Raw genomic sequence first — 17,999 nt, 5'->3', positions numbered from 1 at the left:
GAAACAAGATGATGAGCCTGGATCCATAAAGGGATACCCAAGAAATCTTTGGAAGTGAAAACCCTGATTTACAACTCAAAGGAGGTAAGAAGATTCCGCCAAACTTGCATGGCTGCCTTAGGACGCGAGATGGGAGTTGGTGAGAAGCAAGTGTCGCTCAGGGTGGGAGAGAGCCTTCTCCTGATGAAGCTGTTGAGAGGAAAAGGGGCTCTGGATAGCAGCTGTCCTCTCCATGGAGGGGTCTAAGCAGGCCAGATTGGCCATCTTCAAGAAAAGGTCTGAAAGGGATTCAATCAGTCAATGGAGAATCAGATGGATATATGAGTAGATTTCATTCAAATATCGTATCTTAAGGGTGGGGATGTAGCTCAGCAGGAGAGCATTTGCTTAGCATGTGTAAAGCCCTGGGTTCCATCCCCAGCACTTGGGGGTCAGGGGAAGCACCAAGTATCCTGTCTTAAATTTGTCCAGGAAGCCTATGAAGACAGGATTGTGTTAATGAACAGACCTTGTGGAGGTGGCCTTCCTACTGTGGGGATTGTAAGAGGGGATAGTTGTTTTAGCTCAAGTATGTAGTCCCCAGAACGCATGGCTAGGCTTTCAAAAGAGACACATTGTACTTGATAAACCAGTGGTCAGTGGCGGCTTCTTCCTAGTGCAGAAAAAGCAAATCTAGGAGTGGCAAGCGCTGGCCTTGCCAACTGTCACAGACTGCAGAGTGGGGGGTGGAGCGGGGGCAGTGCTTACAGGTCAGGTCTAAGAGGGAGGTGGGAAGGGAGTTGTGGGTCCTTCAAAAAGGCTGTCCATCATGGTGTGATGACAGTCACACTAGAGCTAATGTGCAGGAGATGCCAATCAGCCCTCGTGGCTTCAGTTTTCATCATAAATAGGCCTGAAAACCACCCGTGGCTTTCTCAGAACCTCATAGTGGCCACATCTGATGAAGTTCAGGGCTGTGGTTTTTTGGTACAAAGCAAACTGTAGATTGTCAGGCTCTGAACTTTAGGGCAGATTATAGCGTGATGATTAGAGTTCACGTGATATGTGATTAATGTCTCTGTGGAATCAGGACTCGCAAAACCTGATTGCTCCTATCTGATTCTTTTAGGAGAAAAAAAAAACAGGCACACACACAAATGTAGATACATATATGAACTTACACCAATGAATTCCTTCCCTTTGAGCCACTAGACAATAAAAATGTTGACAGAGCTCTCGTTACATTTTCTGCATTCTGCCCATTCACGTTCTGGCTGGGGTAGATGTATTGCTTTTGCCTGCCCAGGATACAATCCTTTTCTTTTCTAGAAACCACACCATCATTTTCCTTTAGGAAATCACATCTGTCCATTCTTGAGCAAGAAACTGCAAGTTCAATGCCAGCCTCAGCAACTTCGTGAGGCCCTAAGCAACTTAGTAAGACCCTGTGTCAGAATAAAATATAAAAATAACTGGGGATTTAGCTTAGTTGTAAAGCACTCCTGGTACAAAATAAAAAGTGTATATATTTACTATATAAAGTTTAAAAATATATAAAATTATAAAATACATTGAAATTCTTCTTGCTAATATTTTTACTGAGACAAAATAATGTAATTAATTATTCTTGGGGTGGGGGAGAGGCTATTTTTCTTAATTTAATAAGAGATTAGGAATGTATATCATAGGAAATGCTGGTGAAGGGTGTGTTAGCTTTCTGATACTGTAACAAGATACTTGAGATAATCAACTGATAAGTAAGAAAGGTTTATTTTGGCTCACAGTTTGAAGGTTTCAGTCCATGGTTGGGCAAATCCATTGCTTTTAGACATGTGGCAAGAAAGCATCTCATGGCAGGGAGCCTGTGGTAGAACAAGCTACTCGCCTCTTGGCCGCCAGGAAGCAAAGAAAAAGGAGAGAAGGAGCCATGTTCTCAAAATACCCTTTGAGGGTCCACCCCAGTGACCTAATTCATTCCCTCTAGGCCCCGCCTCTTAAAGATTCTACTTCTTCCCAGTAGCACCACAGGATAAGGACCATGCCTTCAACACATGGCTTTGGGGACAGTCTAGATCCAAAACTAGCCAGACAGGGTGGTACACACCTGCAATCTCACTGATTGAAGAGGCTGAGGCACGAGGACGGCAAGATAGAGGGCAGACTCAGCAACTTAGTGAGACCCCATCTCATTAAAAAAACTAAAAAGGGTTAGGGATGTGGCTCAATGAGAAAGTACTCCTGAGTACAATCCCCAGTAAAAAACAAACGACTAAAACCACACAGGAGATGTGCATGGGTTACAAGCAAATGCTACACTTTTTATATAAGGAATTTGAGCTTCTGCAGATTTTGGCATCCTGGTGAGGGCCTCTTGCAGCCAATCCCTATGAGTGCCAAGGGATGCTAGTACTAGTTTTTCCACTGAGGTTGCTGAGTTGCTAGGAAGTAAGCCTGCAACCTGCCAGGTACCACTTGGCGAGAGGCACCATGAGAAAAGAGAGGAGAGGGAGAGGTGGAGAAGCAGCCGTGTCCTGACAATATTTGTTTAAGCCCCTGGTTTCAATCAGGACTAAAGCCAAACCATTCCCTAAGCTTCTCAATTACTGAGCCAAGAGAAACACTCCTTTACATTATTCCAGATTGAGTACAATTTCTGTCATTTGCTATCTCAGGAGATTTCAAGGCAAATGCTGAGCTGTAGTGGTACATGATAAAGAGCCCAGTCCTGGGCATGGTCCTGCCAGGAATCTGGCCACATTGGCTTGGACAGACCCAAAAAGAAAGACTCAACTTGGTGATAACTTTGAGACTTTCTGGTTCATGACTTAATCCTTTATTGTCTTAAGCTCCAGGGATACAATTAGATTCTTTAAAACACAATTTGCTTCCCAATGGTGATGGCTCATGAATCACCATTAGAAACTTTGGTCATCTGTTTAGTGATTTTGGAAATCTAAGTAGTCCAACAGTGATGTCTAGTGCATCCTTGAGGATTAGTATTTTATAAGGACCAATCAGATAGCTTTACAGAATATTATTCATTTCAATTTCATTTTGTGCATTTGCAGAAGTAAAGCAGGTCTGCACGGTCTCAAGTGAATTGAGTTTGGGCCTGGACTAACCATCTCTTGCCCTGGTGCTAGTCCACGAATGGTGGGAGTTCTGCATTCTCAATCTGTGATGAAGTGTGGGAAATTTAAGAAAATCATCAACGCTAGGGTCGAAGGGAACGGGTTGGCCATTTGGAAGTTTATTTCCTCTGAGGAACTGTAGAGCATCCAAATTCACTTTACTAAGTATGCATACTTAATTCGCATCCAATTAGATAAAGCAGCTGGATAGAACCTGGAGCCCTGATATTAATTCATTAATTCAGGCGTCAGAATGGGAGGTTATGCACAGACGTGGCCCAGATGAATGCATTTAAATTGCTCTAATCTACAAATTGGAGCTGATTCTCTGTCATTTGAAAGCTGGGAAATGTTTCCATTACCACATATTTTCTGAAATACTCAGAGAACTGTGGTCTTGCTTTTCAGGAGCATGCTTTTTAAGCAGGGCTGTGAGGTGATCCCTCTCACGTTGCAGAAAGAGCATCGCAGTGTGGCCCAAGGGACAGACTAGAGAACAGCAGGTGGGGCAAAAGGGCATGATTTAGAATAAGCCAGCCAAGAAATGATAAGGGGAGTGATCCGGGATCCTGGTAGAGGGTTCCTGGAGGACATTTGTGTAGTAGAGTATCTGTTGTGGGCTGAAGAGTGCCCCCCCAAAGAGATGTCCACCCAGAACCTGTGAAGGTGACCATTTTTGGAAAAATGGTCTTGGCCAGGTTCCATGGCACATGCCTGCAATCCCAGAGACTGGGAAGCTGAGGCAGGAAAATCGCAAGATCAAAGCCAGCCTCAGCAACTTGACAAGACCCTGAGCAACTTAATAAGACCTTGTCTTAAAACAAAAAAAAAAAAAAGGGTTGGGGAGCCAGCGGCTTGGGAGGCTGAGACAGGAGGATGGCAGCCTCAGGAATGGTGAGGCGCTAAGCAACTCAGTGAGACCTTGTCTCTAAATAAAATGCAAAAGAGGGCTGGGAATGTGGCTTGGGTGGTGGTCGAATACCCCTGAGTTCAATCCCCAGTGGGGGAGGAGGGGAGGGGGAGGTTGGGGACATGGCTCAGTGGTAAATGGCCCTGGGTTAAATCTCTAATATCCACCCTGAAACCCAACAAAAAAAAAAAATTAAGAAAGAAAAAAAAAGGGCTTTCCAGATATAATTAAGGATCCCAACTTGAAAACATCCTGGATTGATGAGGTGCGACCTAAATCCAGCTTCGAGCATTCTTCCATTAGCACATGTTTTCTGAAATACTCAGAACTGTGAGACAACGGGGGAGAAGACTTGGGGACAGAGGCGAAGTCCACAAAGAGTGGCGGAGACTGGGGTGGTGCTGACACAAACCAAGGAATGCCTGGCGCTCCCAGAAGAGGAAGGGATGGAGGGGTTCTCCACTAGAGCCTTCAGAGGGATTGACCTGCTGCCAGCTCCATTTCAGACTCTGGCCTCCAGAGCCCTAAGAGAATACATTTCTGTCACTTTAAACCACTAACTTGTGGATAATTCCTTGCAGCACCCTCCCCGGGAGCACTCCCCAAATTTACATTTTGGGTTTTCTCACCTTTCCACCTGTTTCGGGGACTAAAAATCAAATCGGCCTTACTCTACAGAGAATGACTGACTTCGGAGAAAAGCTCCCCTACAGGCAGAAGGTAATACAACTTGTTTGGGAGGTGGGAGAGGAGAAGCTTTATAAACACTCCTCGTGAAGGGGGTGTAACCCAGGGGTAGAGCATGCGCATTGCATGCTTGGGACCCTGGGTTCAACCCCCAGCACCAGAAAGAAAAAAGGAAAAGAAAGAAAAACCTTCTCCCTTTCGGGAGTAGAGAAGTGTGATTGGGACAGGCAGAGAGCCGGTTCTGAGGTACAGCTATGACACAGCATTAGAAGTGGAGGTTGCCTTACCAAATGAGACTCTTAGCTACAGGCAACAAAAGGCTCCATTTAAAGAAACTTAAAGGTAATGGAAAGGTATTGGCAAATATTTGCGAAGTTTCAAGGAAGGGCCCCTTCATCCAGCCTCCACATCTCGAACCGTCCTTTCTCCATATGGGGAGCTTTAAAACTATGCACAGTGGCGCACAGCTGTAACTCCAGTGACTAGGGAGGCTGAGGCAGGAGGATCATGTTTGAGGCCAGCCTCAGCATCTTAGTGAGGCCCTAAGCAACTCAGTGATACCCTGTCTCAAAATAAAAACTAGAAAGGGCTGGGGATGTGGCTCCATGGTAAGGTGCCCCTGGATTCAATCTAAGGGTGTGAATGAGATTACCCACAAGGTTGTAGACCAGAAAGAACAGAACCCCTGGGAAACAGCAGCGTGGAAGCATGGATTAGAGGTAAGACAGATGAGCAAAGGAAACCAAGAAAAGCCGGCAGGGTCTCCAGAGGCCAGGAGAGGGCAGGTTCAATCAGGAGGAACCAGTTCACAGAGGCCAGAGTCCTGAGGAGCTCAAGGAGGAGAAGGGCAAAAAGTGTCACTTGATGTTGACTGATGACCTCAGCGGAGCTGGTTGGCGGAAGCTGGTTGGCGGAGTCAGAGGTCTGACTGGGACCAGGGAACAGTTGAGGGACCAGGAGGGGAGAGCACTTGGGATGCAGGGGTAAGCCAGGGAGAGAGACTGAGGGGTGGAAGGGCCTCTTGAGAAGGTAGTGGAAGGTTGACACTGAACAAGGGGTGAAACGCCTCCTCCTCCTCCAAGTCTCCGAGGCTGGAGAGAAGCGGTAAGGTTGGATGTGGGTGCAGACAAGTTGGGGTGGGAGGGGGTTGTTGGAGGAGGACACAGGAAGTGGAGAGAGGCACACAGGAAGTGGAGAGAGGCTTACAGGAAGCGGAGAGAGGCTCACAGGAAGTGGAGAGAGGCACACAGGAAGTGGAGAGAGGCTTACAGGAAGCGGAGAGAGGCTCACAGGAAGCGGAGAGAGGCTCACAGGAAGTGGAGAGAGGCTCACAGAAAGCGGGGAGGAGAGCTCCGGAAGTCGGAAGAAGAGCACAACCAGAGACTTTTATTTTCGCCCAAATGAAAGTGCTTGTTTTCTAAGGGCTGCTGGAGGAGAGCGCCCCACACTGGGTGCCTTCAGACAACAGCTGTGTTCTCTGTCACGGTCCTGGGGGCTCCAAGTCAGAGAGAAAGGAGCTGGCGGGACCTTGCTTCCTCCGAGCCCTGTAGGAGAGAGTCCTGTGTGTCCCGGCCTCTGTGACCCAGGCACTCCCAGCTCAGTCTTCTCTTCCCAGAAGGACCCTGGGACTGTGGAATTCGGGCCCACCTAATCCAGTCCCAATTGTCACGTGGTTTCTAAGGGTCCGAGTGCAGCCAGGTCACTAGTATTGGTTTCCAGCCCGCTGTAGATCTGGGATATGCTGGACAGTAAGTGGGCTCAGGCAACAGGTGGGTATTTAAATTTAAATGTAAAACTCAGTCCCCAAGCACAGGATGGCCACGTGTGGGTAGGGGCTACTGCCTAGATAGCGGGAAATATGGAACATTTCCAAGATGGCAGTTCTGTGCACAGCACCACTTTGGATCTTATGAGTAGTCCCCTGAACTTTTTTGTTTTTTCTTTTTATTTTCTCTTTCTCCAGAGCTGGGGGTTGAATCCAGTACCTGATTCATGCTGGGCAACTGCTGTACCACTGGATTGTACCCCCAGTCCTGACCCAATTTTCCATGGACTAACATCTTGCTGAGACAATGAATAAACCTTTAATCTTCTTATCTCAGGCCCTCTCCATGTATCTCAAGTGGCAGACCTGCACTGTGACTCCTTCCTGCCATCCATGGGTCTTTGCTCCTACGTGGAGGCTGATAAACACAGCTGGAAAAATTACTCACCTGGGTATCACTTCCTTCCCCTCCTGTAAAACAGGGAAAGCAATAGTGCTTATAAGATTTTTGGAAGAATTAAATAAGATTATGCCAAAAACCATGCCACATAATGGTTGGTAAATAGTAGAAGCTCAATAAATTTTAGCTATTTTATTATTATTTTACTTCAAACCTCAGCTGGATGCTCATACTGTTTAGCTGATTTTCCACTTGCTTGTGGTGAACTCTCTCTCATCTCCTCCAGTGACCATTTCAGATTATTAACCATCTCTTTATGTCCCCTCTGTCCCTCTCTGTTACATGCTGACTTGTGTTCTTCTCACACAGAAAATTTACATGTTGAAGTACAAACCACCAGTGCTTTATTTGGAAGTAGGGTGTTCTGCAGAGTAAACAAGAAGAGATAGTTAGGGTGAGCACCTATCCAATAGGACTGGCTTCCTTATAAAAAGGGAACATGTAGCCAGGTACAGCAGTCCACATCTGGAATCTCAGAGGCTCGGGAGGCTGAGGCAGGAAGATCACAAGGCCACTTTCAAATCTCAATAGCCATTAGAACTCAATCTCTTCTTTTAGTTTTGGTTTTGGATTTTTCTTTGCTGACTGCTTCCCAGCACACCCCACCCCAGGCCTGCCTCTGCATCTCCTCTAGGAACAAGCAAGAACATCTGTTTCCACACGACACCAGAGAACAAAGTTTGGCCTGACCAATCACTGCTAAGCTTCTACTTGGACTGCTATTTTGTTTTGATATTTCTGTAGCTAACATCATACAGACCAGCAAAGGACTACTTGGAACACTGACAAAGGGAACTAAAACACACTCATGAAATGTGAAGTTCTCAATAAATTGTAAACCACCTTTCTTAGCTGAGGGTGCTCTTCTGGTCCAGCTTTCGCCCTCTGTGCCCCTCATCCTGTCTCTGGCCATGCATGAACACATCAGTGAGGCGCCATGATCCTGCCAGCAACTCAGAAGCCACGGGTGCTGCACTCTCACAACGGAAGAAGGAGCATATGATGCAGAAGTCTATGGAGTCATTGAGGGTCATCTGCTTCCATAAAATCCTTTGAGAAATGAGAGGAAATACATGAATATATTGATAAGTGCTAGGATTTCTGTCCCGAAGATATAGATAGATAGATGAGTACAAGGATAGATAGATAGATGACAGATGATGGATAGATAAGTGACAGATGATAGAAAGATATGCACATGCCTTTGAAGTCTACCACAAGTCTTATAAATGTAATAATTATTCTTAACTCTTGAACTTCAAAAAAAAAAATTAGGTTTCAGAGCCAGGCACCATGGTGCACACCTGTAATCCCAGTGACTTGGGAGGTTGAGACAGAAATGACAAGTTCAAAGCCAGCCTCAGCAATGTAGCAAGGCCCTACGCACCCCTAGGTTTAATCCTCAGTATCCAAAAAAAAAAAAAAAAAAACAGGCTTCAGGAGAGTTTGTCAACTCCTGATAAAGAGCACTTGAAAAGTTGACTTGTATTCAGAATTTAATGGAAAATGTTCGTTATGATGAGACTATATCCTAAGTAAGAAATAGGAAAATAAAAACATTCAAAATCTACTGAATAATAATAATTAGAAAAAAAATGCACTTCATGCATCTCAGGGCCAAATGTTTTAAGCAAATGTAGCACATACCAAAATATTTAATAGTTAAATATTCTAATTTTAGGTTCTAGTCTAGGGAAAAAGCTGTTGTGTGTGTGACTTTTCTACATTAAATTGGAATTTTAACCTCTTATTATTAAGTGCATCTTTTTTTTATTTTGAAAAAGAAATATGATGCCTTTTTCTTTACTGAGATTTCTATCACAGTAGGTTTGGTTACGTTGTTGAGGCAGGACTGTGTTTCATCAAATCCTGTTTGTTGAAAGCAGAAAAAGCCCCAAAGCCCAACAGTAGCAAAGAGACTTGGCTTCTAACAGACCAATTACTAGTCCTGTGAACTTGAGCGAGAACCTTGATTTCCTTGGGTCTCAGCTTTCCTCTCAAGGGTGTGTGAGGATCACATTAACACATACGTAAAAGAGCTTTACAAGTAACCACAGGATACTTACATGCAAGTTATCATCTTTTCTATTTGCCGTTTGTTCTTCATACTTAAAGATGCCAGTGCTCAAAATTATTTCCAACAAGGTATTTGAATCCAAACAAAATATTCATCCCTTCTTATCCATGAATCCATTTTTAAATATATTTTATATACATCTGTGTGTGTATATATATAGTCAATGGATCTTTTAGTTATTTATTTATTTTTATGTGGTGCTAAGGATTGAACCCAGGGCCTCACATATGCTAGGCAAATGCTGTACCACTGAGCCACTACTCCAGTCCCAATGAATCCGTTCTTTAAATAAATATTTGTTGAGACCAAGGCACTATGCACTAGGCACTGGGGTTGTACTAGAGCAAAACCAGAGATGGCTTCTGCTTGTAGGGGACTTAGAGCCTCGGGAATTACTGCAATCATGGCTCAAAGGGAAAAGGAGGTAGTGTTGGGGCACAACACTTTTTTGTTTTTATGCAATTAAATGAGGCCAAAGTATATTATAGCCATCAAATGGGCAGTGAGTGCCTAGTAATCCACTTAATATGCAAAATTCAGAAGACACAAAAGACTGGGCTGCAGAGATGGCTTAACTAGCATGTACACTAGAGCACTTAACTAGCATGTACAGGGCCCTGAGTTGCATCCCAAGCAATACACCACACAAACACGCACGCACACGAAAGAGCCTGCAGCCAAAAGTTGCTGAACATGGTTAAATAAGTGTGCCACCAAAATTCATGTCTCCCAGGAACTTGTATATGTTACCAATTTGGAAATTGGTCTTTTAAAATTTTTTTGTTGTTGTTCTGGGGATTGAATTCACAAGATAGTGCTAAGTTGCTGAAGGTCTCCTTAAGTTGCCAAGGCTAACCTTAAACTTAAGATCCTCCTGCCTCAACCTCCCAAGAAACTGGGATTATAGGCCTATGCCACAGTGCCTGGCTTGGAGATTGGTCCTTTGCAGAGATCAGGTTAAGATGAGGTCATACTGGACTAGAACGGGGTCTAAATCCAATGTGACTGGTGTCCTTATGGTAAGGAAGAAATCTGAATACAGACACACAGGGAGAATGTTATGAGACAACGAAGACAAAGATTGGAGCAATACAGCTACAAACCAAGGAGCACTAAGAATGGCTAGCTAACATCAATATTTATAGCAGCACAATTCACAATAGCTAAGTTGTGGAACCAACCTAGATGCCCTTCAGTAGATGAATGGATAAAGAAACTGTGGTATATATACACAATGGAATATTACTCAGCATTAAAAGAGAATAAAATCATGGCATTTGCAAATAAATGGATGGAGTTGGAGAATATCATGCCAAGTGAAGTAAGCCTTTCCCCAAAAATTAAAAGCCAAATATTTTGTCTGATATGTGGATGCTGGTCCATAATGGGGATGGGAGCGGGGGAGCATGGAAGGAATGAAGGAATTTTAGATAAGGTAAAGGGGAGGGAGGATCAGGGAGGGGGCATGGGGAGTAGGAAAGACACTGAAATGAGATGGACATCATTATACCTAAGTACATGTATGAAGACACAAATGGTGTGAATATACTTTGTGTACAACCAGGGACATGAAAAAATGTGTTCTATATGTGTACTATGAATTGAAATGCATTCTGCTATCATCTATAGCAAATTAGAATAAGTAAATAAATTAATTTTTAAAAAAGAATGGCTAGGAAGAGGCAAAGAAGGTTCTCCCCTAGGACACAGAGAGCGTGGCTCTACCAACACCTTGATTTCAGACTAATCTACAGAACTGAGTGAGAATATGTTTCTGTTGCCCTCAGTCACCCAGTTTTTTGTACTTTGTTATAGCAACTCTGGGAAACTAATACACAGTCACCCTCCACACTGGTTCCACATCAGGTTTCTCTTCCTAAAAACACCCAATGTCACCATTTTTTGTGATTTATTTCAGTGGCACATTAAGATCATTTTGTATTTTGCTTTTTAACCTAATATCATTATCTTGAAAATTATTGCAAAGAGTACCGTATTAGTTGGTTTTATGTTTTTATAACAAAATATATGAGGGCATATTTACAAAGAAAAAAATTTACTTAGCTCACTGTTTGGAAGGCTGAAAGTCCAAAGAGCACGGCACTAACTCTTGCAAGGGCCCGCCTGGCTATGTCACATCACATCAGACAGCATCATGGTGGGAGCCACAGACCACATGACAAAACAGGAGCTTGCTCCTTTATGACAACTCATCTTCACAGTAATTCATTTCCCTAAGAACTGCATTGATCCCTTCCAAGGGCAGTGCCTCCAATAACCCCTTGTTAGACTCCACCTCTTAAGTTTTCCACTTCAAGAAACCACACTGAGGATCAAGCTTCTAACACATAAACCCTTCACAAGCAGACCACATCCAGGCCACAACAAGCATCAGAGAATCTCCTCCTTCTCCCTCTCCCCTCCCCCTCTCCTTCCCCTTCTCTTCTTTCTTCTCCTTCTTTTTTTCTTCTTATTTTCCTCCTCCTCCTTCTCCTGACTGCATAGCTTTTTGCAATACAATACAGAAGAAAGAGAATTGCATTAAATGTACCAGGGGGGAGACTGAGCATTGAACTTGAACCCAGGGCACTTTATCCCCAGTCCTTCTTTTCTTTCTTTTTTTTTTTCTTTCTTTTTTTTTTTTTTAGATAGGTCACACTAAGTTTCTGAGCCTGGTCTTGAACTTGTGATCAAAACTTGTGCATTAGGATCAAAAGTTTGAGGCCAGCCTCAGCAATTTAGCATGACTCTGTCTCAAAATGAAATAGATAGGGCTGGGGATGTAACTCTGTAGTAAAATGCCCCTAGGTTCAATCTGCAGCACTGAAAAGATTAGGTAGATAGATAGATGATTGATAGATAGATAGATAGATAGATAGATCTGACACAGTAATGGTGAGTCTGAGGCCTCATGCCTGTGGCATTGAAGGCATCTGAGGGTAGAGCTGGGGGTGCTGTGGAGCTGGGGCTTGGGTACTTGGAGCCAGATTGCTCTCTCCTGCCTGTGTACAGGTGGAAATGCTGAAGCCCAGCAGGAGCGCCTGGAGATGATGCAGAATCCACCACTCCGTACAGCTGTTGAGTGAATGAGAAGTTTAGAGCGTGAATTGGCCGCAATGCCCCTTCCATTAGTGCACTTAAATGGATAGTCACTTGTCTTCTGAGCCCTCCCTTTTCTCCAAACCACAGGGACAAACCAGGTGGTGGGACTCAGCCTTGTTGCTGTTAGCCTGATCATCTTCACCTACTATACCGCCTGGGTGATCCTCTTGTCATTCATCGACAATGAGCATGTCATCCTCAAGATCTTACTCCCTCAAGCGTACGTGTTGCCATCCCCCGGCCACAGGCCTCTTGCTGTTCCTGTCTGTGGGATTATTCATCACCTATATTATGCTGAAGAACCAGAGGGTGACCAAGAAGGCTCAGTGAAGGCCCAACAGGGAGAAGCCTTCCGGCATCTTGTCTCCATCCCCTCCAGAGGAGGGGCCAAGGGTCAGAGCCTGTAGGACAGTCCAGGCATGGCAGCCCCTCAGATGGAGCAGATGGAGCTGCTCAGGCAGACCGAAGCCCTCTCCTCTCCTGCTCACCCTTCCAGAAGCCAGGAGGGAGGGAGAAAAACCCGGAAGCCTCCCTCTTGTTCCCTTCCATCTCAGAGCCTGCCCACCTCACTCCCAGACTGTCCCTTGTCCCTTTGGGTTCCACCTTCTTGCCTCAGTTTCCCTCCAGTGACATGCTGATGATGTTGGACTTAGCAGGGCTGAGGAAGCACATGGCCTCTCCCTGTGTCCCCAGAGCACTGCTGCTCCCCAAAGGCAGCTTCTGAGTCGGACACAACCCAGACTCCAGAAGGACATCCGGACCTGGGAAGCCCTGGAGAAAGCCTGAAGACCCCAGGGCCACTGGAACATATTAAGGCAGCCACCCCAGTTCCGCACCCCCCCCCCAGGCCAGGCCATGTTTGTCTAGGAGACACAGGCCCCTGGCCCAGGGTGGCCTGTTTGGGAGAAATCAGCAATAGATGTTGATGGTTAAAAATAAAGATAATTCTGACACAGAGATTACACTTGTAATTCCAGAAACAGGGGAGGCTGAAACAGGAGGATTGCAAGTTCAAAGCCAGACTCAGCAATTTTGGGAGACCCTGTCTCAAAATAAAAAATTTAAAAGGGGCTTGGGGATGTGGCTCTGTGGTTCAGTGGCCCTGGGTTCAATCCCAATATTGAGAGAGAGAAAGAATGGGTCAGGTTGGGTGGGAATCAGAAGACAGCCTGGACCCACAGCAGAGAGGTAAGGATTTTGAAAAGAGGATGTAAGAATGGCACCAGAATATTGTTTCAGCATTGATACCGAAGATCTGGTATCACATTTGTATGTATTGTTGACATTCTGTCATTTGCATTGATGTTTTTCTTTTTATGAAATTATTCCTGCAATATGCTGCTAAAAGTGCTTGCTAATGAGGGTTTGAGAGCAGTTCAGAGTGTGTTTTTTGAAGTTTCTAGTTGATTGGTCAAAATCCAGAGAAACATGGTACCTCCTCTTCCTCATCCCTACCCCACCACAAAGCCACCTGGCCTTTTTGCCTTGGACATCACAGACACCACGTGTGTGTGACAGAGGCAGAAAATGCCACAGGCAAGAAAAATGCACTGGGTCAGCCTTTTAGTGGCAGATGGAACTTCTACCCCCAAGTCACCAACTTGACTTAAAAAGTTTTTATAAAGTTTCCTTAATTCAACATGAAATGCAACACAATTTATTATGGCACACCAATTTTTATAGCATTTTACATACATAGTTTTATTGAAACTTTGGCACAACTCTATTATTACCCCCCCCCCCGGCTTTTTGGCACTGGGAATTGAATACAGGGGTGCTTTATCAATGAGTTACCTCCTTAGTCCTTATTTATTTTTTATTTTGAGACAGGATCTCACTCAGTTGCTGAGGAGCTCACTAAATTGTCCAGGCTGACCTTGAATTTGCAACTCTCTTACCTTAGTCTCCTGAGTTTCTAGGGTTACAGGTGTGTACCATGACTTCTGGTTAGCCTCATTTTTTTTTTTTCTGTACCAGAGATTGAATTCAGGGGTACTCAACCATCGGGCCACATCCCCAGCCCTATTTCGTATTTAATTTAGAGACAGGATCTCACTGAGTTATTTAGTGCCTTGCAGTTGCTGAGGCTAACTTTGAACTTGCCATCCTCCTGTCTCAGCCTCCCAAGATGCTGGGATTATAGGTGTGCACCATGTGCCTGGCTGGTTAGCCTCATTTTAAAGATGAGAAAAATGGTGGGGAATGGTGGTGCACACCTGTAATCCCAGCAGCTTGGGAGGCTGAGACAGGAGGATGGCAAGTTCCCTTAATTCTAGAGAGGAAGCTCTGGGGTCATGGCATCTACTGGTAGTAATATTATAGAGCACCTACTATGGGTCAGCAATTTAGCTGGATCCTGTCTCAGAATAAATTTTTAAAAAGGGCTGGAAAGAAAAAAAAAAAAAAGTGGGGGACTGGAGATGTGGCTCAGCAGTAAAGCACCCCTGATCAATCCCCAGCACCACACACACACACAAAAGGACATAAAGTCCCTAAGCCACTCCAGAAATGCTCAGGGTCTTTCCTCAGCCTCTCATCGCGAGCTTCCACTTGCTGAATGCACTGCCTCAACTGGAAAGTCCTCCCTAGTAGGAGAGATTTCAGTTTAGTTAAACCCAAAGAATAAAGATAAATTCAGCTCAATCAACAGTATTCTCTGTTTTTCTCATCAGTGAAATGGGGTCAATATTACTCTTGCTGCCAGGCATGGTGGCACAGGCCTACAATCCCAGCTACTCTGAGGCTGAGGCATGAGGATCACAAGTTCAAGGCCAGCCTAGGAAACTTAGCAAGACCCTGTCTCAAAATATAAAAAATAAAATAGAAGAGACTGGGAATGTAGCTCCGTGGAAGAGCACCCTTGGGTTCAAGCTCCAGTACCATAAAAATAAATAAATATTTTTTGAAAAATCACTCTTGTCTGCATGAAAGAAAAAAATGTGTACAAAGCATTAGTAATCCACCAATAACAACTGATTGGCAGTGATCTGCATGGCACATCAGAGTGCCTCAGAAAAATTTAAAATGAAATCTTATCTAATTTTTGAAAAACTCTACATGAAAAGACAGGATATTCACTGCATTGCTCCTCACCCCCATACAAGCTCCTCCTACTGTATTTCATTTTATTTTGGCCTAAGTTGAGGGCCAAGATTACTCTGGTTGGGACAAAACTTGAGAGTGGCTATTGTCCAAATCTAAAGCTGTCTCCAGCTGATCTGAGTGTTCCAGATGTTTCTCTACAGTAACCCAAATCCCAGAGACCAGATCAGCCTACACACAATGCCTGAGAGGCTCCTGATAACCTTGTCCATATGTGGTTTCTTTAACTTCCTGTGACCCTGCCATATAGGCCTCCAGTTAGAGAGGCAGCCCTGGGGTCATGGCATCTACTGGTGGTAATATTATAGAGCACCTACTATGTGTCAGGTTCAGTTACTCGTGTAATATTCACATGATCTCCAAGGAAGAAATTACTATCACCATCCCTATTTTGCAGATGCAGAAACTGAAGTACAGAAAGTTTAAGCCACGTATCCAAAATGTGGGAGGGTGCAGACTGGGTACCAGGTAGTCAAACAGCAAGCAGAGTTGATAACATGTTTAATGGTGATGCTATATTATTGTCCAAGTCTTGCCTGTTTTGTTTGTGTTAGCCAGTTTCCCATAACTATAATAAAATACCTGAGAGGAGCAACTATAGAGAGAAATTATTTATTTTGGCTCACAATTTTGGAGATTCCAGTCCATAAACAATTGGCCCTGTTGCTTTGGGCCTGTGGTAAGGCAGCACATCATGGCAGGAGCGCATGACAGGAACAAAACTGCTTACATCATGAGCCAGGAATCAAAGAGACAGAGGAATCCTCTCTAAGGACACATCTCCAATGACCTAAGGACCTCTGACCAGGCCCCACCTCTCAAGTTTCCACTACCTCCCTACGAACCCCACCTTTAGTACTTGGGCCTGTGGGGGGACATTCAACATCCAGGCTATAGCAATGTTACTGTGACCCTTTTTATTTTACCAACATCCCAAAAAATTCAATCCTTGAAAGGCATCCAAAGTCACTTAATCTCCTTCTTCAATCTAGAAAACAAAGGTGGAGAAAGTTCCAATCAAGAGAGCCCCTGCCACAGTCTGGCTGGGCACAATTCATGAGCCACTTTAAAAAGCAGAAACGAAATTTTTTTGAACACACAGGCCATACCACAGTAGCTCTTCAGGAATTCCCTCAGAGCCCAACTGCCAGCACCAGCTTCCCAGGAGCCTCTCAACCCCCCACTCCTCCTGCTCTTGAGGCCGATTGGCTGGGTTGCATGGGCGGAGCCAAAAGAGTCCCCCAATGAGCAGCTCCGTAGTCTGAAAGGGCGGGGAAACAGCCCAATGAGCATCACTAAGAGGAGCCAATCAGCTGGCAGCTGGAAGTTTGCTGGGGCTCCTTTGGCTGTGGCTCTCAACAAGCCCCTGCACAATAGAGTGGCCTTCCACTCTATTGGATCCAAAGTACAATAGAGAACAAAATCAGTCTCTGTCCTATAGAGTTCCCAGCCTACTGGGAGAAAAGAGAAACTGGTGAGCAGGTGAGGATAAGACCACAGTGGGGAGTGGACCACGTGGCTGCTCCAGCTCACCAGGAGCAGAAATGGAGCCACTCATGGGGGAAGGAGAGAAGATTGAGTAAGAGCCATAAAAAACAGAAGCAGCACCTTTGCAAAGCCCCCAGGGCAGCCCCTCATTCTAAAGGCCTGGTACAGACACAGGAAGGATAGCAAGTGGAGGGAAGGACAACAGGAAGAAGTAATGCATCAGAGGCCAGGACACTGGGAACAGAGAGCATGTGGTGACAAAAATCCAGGAGTGCCCCAGCAGTGCAGGATGTCCTGTCCTGCTCCTTTCAGCAAAGGGCCCCAAGTGTCCTGAACATGCTGAGACCCTCCTGTCCTCAGCGCCTGCAATCCTGCACTGAGCTGCAAATACAGCTCATGTCTGTAGGTTCTTAAAAAGAGAGGGAGGGAGGGAGAGATCTGTACTTATTACTCTGCTGAGTTTGAGCAGGAGGAGAAGCGGGTGAGGTCCCCATCCTGGGAGCAGCAGTGTGCACAGGGAACTCTGGGAACACCTCCTGAATGCTGACCTAAGGACTGGTCCCCCTTTTCAGGAAAGAGCCAGTTTTCTAACCCACCTGTCCAAACCATCAGCTAACACCTGTGGACATTTTCACTCATGGAGCCCTCCCCCTCCTCTGTGGCCTTGATAATTGTTGATTGTCACTCTCCTCAGGGCTCGCTCTAAAATGTCTACATTCTTCTAAATCCCAGAGCCCAACCGGCTACAAGGATCCAATCAGCAACAGGCTCCTTGCTTTCACTCGCCAGGTGTTCATAATGTGGCAGGACACTTTGGCTTGCACTTGGCCTAGGCTCACTTTTGCTCATGTTTGGTTCAGAGCAGCCAGCCTTTCTCACCCATGTGTAACTGAAAACATTCCTCCTCGTGTCCTATCTGGGGAGTTTTGCTCTTAATTCAGTTGAACTGTTTTTTGTCAAGCAGTATTCCCAAATTTCCCAAACGCTGTTTCTCAGAGCAACAGTAGTATCATATGTTCCCGACTCAAACAGTATCATATGTTCCCGTGATCAAACAGGATGGGAGGGGTCTCCTTGGTCTCTTGGAGATTCACCAGCTTGTTACAGGCAGAGAAGTCCTAGTTGGCCAACGGTATCCCTGGCCTTCGACATGCTATTCCCACTGTCTCTTTCTGACTTCCCAGGAGCCAAGCCCTGGGAAGACAATCAACAACTATCTGAGGCCACAGAGGTGCAGGAAGGCCCTGATGAGTGGAAATACTACTGACCGGTGTTAGCGATGGTTGGATGGGATCTCC

The 17,999-nt window shown here is 45.1% G+C and overlaps 1 non-coding gene and 1 pseudogene across 1 annotated transcript; both read left to right on the top strand.

Annotated features, from left to right (window-relative positions):
* Positions 1-129: 129 nt before the first annotated feature.
* On the top strand, positions 130-12,441 carry LOC143401788 (dolichol phosphate-mannose biosynthesis regulatory protein pseudogene; annotated as a pseudogene).
* On the top strand, positions 986-1,100 carry LOC143402659 (U8 small nucleolar RNA). The gene has a single exon (XR_013091735.1). It is a non-coding gene; the product is annotated as a U8 small nucleolar RNA (small nucleolar RNA).
* Positions 12,442-17,999: the final 5,558 nt, after the last annotated feature.

Source organism: Callospermophilus lateralis, chromosome 6, assembly GCF_048772815.1.
Source record: "Callospermophilus lateralis isolate mCalLat2 chromosome 6, mCalLat2.hap1, whole genome shotgun sequence".
Taxonomy (NCBI): domain Eukaryota; kingdom Metazoa; phylum Chordata; class Mammalia; order Rodentia; family Sciuridae; genus Callospermophilus; species Callospermophilus lateralis.
The sequence above is the reverse complement of the archived record's forward strand: the minus strand, read 5'-3'. Positions and strand labels throughout refer to the sequence as shown.